The sequence below is a fragment of the Montipora foliosa genome, chromosome 6, assembly GCF_036669935.1.
Source record: "Montipora foliosa isolate CH-2021 chromosome 6, ASM3666993v2, whole genome shotgun sequence".
NCBI classification, from domain to species: Eukaryota; Metazoa; Cnidaria; class Anthozoa; order Scleractinia; family Acroporidae; genus Montipora; species Montipora foliosa.
The window spans coordinates 23,645,394-23,647,540 of record NC_090874.1 but is presented as its reverse complement, the minus strand read 5'-3'; the positions used below and the strand labels follow the sequence as shown (position 1 = coordinate 23,647,540).

At 36.8% G+C, this 2,147-nt stretch overlaps 1 long non-coding RNA gene across 1 annotated transcript in view; it reads right to left on the bottom strand.

Annotated features, from left to right (window-relative positions):
- Positions 1-1,299: 1,299 nt before the first annotated feature.
- The window catches only part of LOC138007010 (uncharacterized), a 2,484-nt gene continuing 1,636 nt past the window's right edge, over positions 1,300-2,147 (bottom strand). Inside the window, exon 2 of the long non-coding RNA XR_011123979.1 lies at positions 1,300-2,147. This exon is cut by the window's right edge and continues 1,262 nt beyond it. This is a non-coding gene — a long non-coding RNA (uncharacterized lncRNA).

Below are 2,147 nucleotides of genomic sequence, written 5' to 3'. Positions count from 1 at the left end.
CACCCATGAGTACTGTATAACCCAGTCTTTTGTTAGAGTCAATATAATATTATTAGGTTGTACTTTAGGTGGCACACCCATGAGTACAGTATAACCCAGTCTTTTGTTAGAGTCAATATAATATTATTAGGTTGTACTTTAGGTGGCACACCCATGAGTACAGTATAACCCAGTCTTTTGTTGGAGTCAAGACAATATTTTTAGGCTGTACTTTAGGTGGCACACCCATGAGTACAGTATAACCCAGTCTTTTGTTAGAGTCAAGATAATATTTTTAGGCTGTACTTAAGGTGGTGCACCCATGAGTACAGTATAACCCAGTCTTTTGTTAGAGTCAAGATAATATTATTAGGCTGTACTTAAGGTGGCACACCCATGAGTACAGTATAACCCAGTGTTTTGTAAGAGCCAAGATAATATTATTAGGCTGTACTTTAGGTGGCGCACCCATGAGTACAGTATAACCCAGTCTTTTGTTAGAGCCAAGATAATATTATTAGGCTGTACTTAAGGTGGCGCACCCATGAGTACAGTATAACCCAGTCTTTTGTTAGAGCCAAGATAATATTATTAGCCTGTACTTTAGGTGGCGCACCCATGAGTACAGTATAACCCAGTCTTTTGTTAGAGCCAAGATAATATTATTAGGCTGTACTTAAGGTGGTGCACCCATGAGTACAGTATAACCCAGTCTTTTGTTATAGTCAAGATAATATTATTAGGCTGTACTTTAGGTGGGACACCCATGGGTACAGTATAACCCAGTCTTTTGTTAGAGTCAAGATAATATTATTAGGCTGTACTTTAGGTGGTGGACCCATGAGTACAGTATAACCCAGTCTTTTGTTAGAGTCAAGATAATATTATTAGGCTGTACTTAAGGTGGCGCACCCATGAGTACAGTATAACCCAGTCTTTTGTTAGAGTCAAGATAATATTTTTAGGCTGTACTTTAGGTGGCGCTCCCATGAGTACAGTATAACCCACTCTTTTGTTAGAGCCAAGATAATATTATTAGGCTGTACTTTAGGTGGCGCACCCATGAGTACAGTATAACCCAGTCTTTTGTTAGAGTCAAGATAAGATTATTAGGCTGTACTTTAGGTGGGGCACCCATGAGTACAGTATAACCCAGTGTTTTGTTAGAGCCAAGATAATATAAATTTATTAGGCTGTACTTTAGGTGGCACACCCATGAGTGCAGTATAACCCAGTGTTTTGTTAGAGTCAAGATAATATTATTAGGCTGTACTTTAGGTGGCGCACCCATGAGTACGGTATAACCCAGTCTTTTGTTAGAGTCAAGTTAATATTATTAGGCTGTACTTTTTGTGGCGCACCCATGAGTACAGTATTACGCAGTCTTTTGTTAGAGTCAAGATAATATTATTAGGCTGTACTTTGGTGGCGCACCCATGAGCACAGGATAACCCAGTCTTTTGTTAGAGTCAAGATAATATTATTAGGCTGTACTTTTTGTGGCGCACCCATGAGTACAGTATAACCCAGTCTTTTGTTAGAGTCAAGATAATATTATTGAGTGCACATTGTGATCTTGTGATAAGTGCATCTCAGCTTGTGCTGAGCACTCTTAGAAAACTTAGTTTTGTCTGGCACTGGAATACTCCTTGAATACTGCAGGAGTTTTAGCTGTCAATTGCTGTAGATACATTGCCATAACATATTTGTATTTTACAACTCTTTAAGGTCACCTGTCGTATAATAATGGCCAGATTTAGTGTATTTTACTGTAACAGTGATATAGGTTTACATGTGTGCTAATATGTTAATGACAGCTCTGGTAAACTGTACCTAAAATGAAATAGATAAGTGGTCATCCAGTGTTTTGGGCTGTAAACATTAGAAAGAATTAAAAACAACAAAGAAACAAAAATTAGTTAAAACATAAACATAGACCTCCTATATCTTGTTGGAAAACCAGGAAATCTTTTGATTACATACAATATTCAATATTGTTTTACTTCATTCGTATTCATATAAAGTGAGGTTTTAGGTTGGCTTTGCAAACTGAAGAAAAAAAAAAGAGAATTCCTTACTATTCAGGTTTTGAGAGTATCTTATAAATACTAAACATTAAGAGTGATTATTTTAATCCATAAAAGGAGGCGTAATAGTTGGTGCTTAAT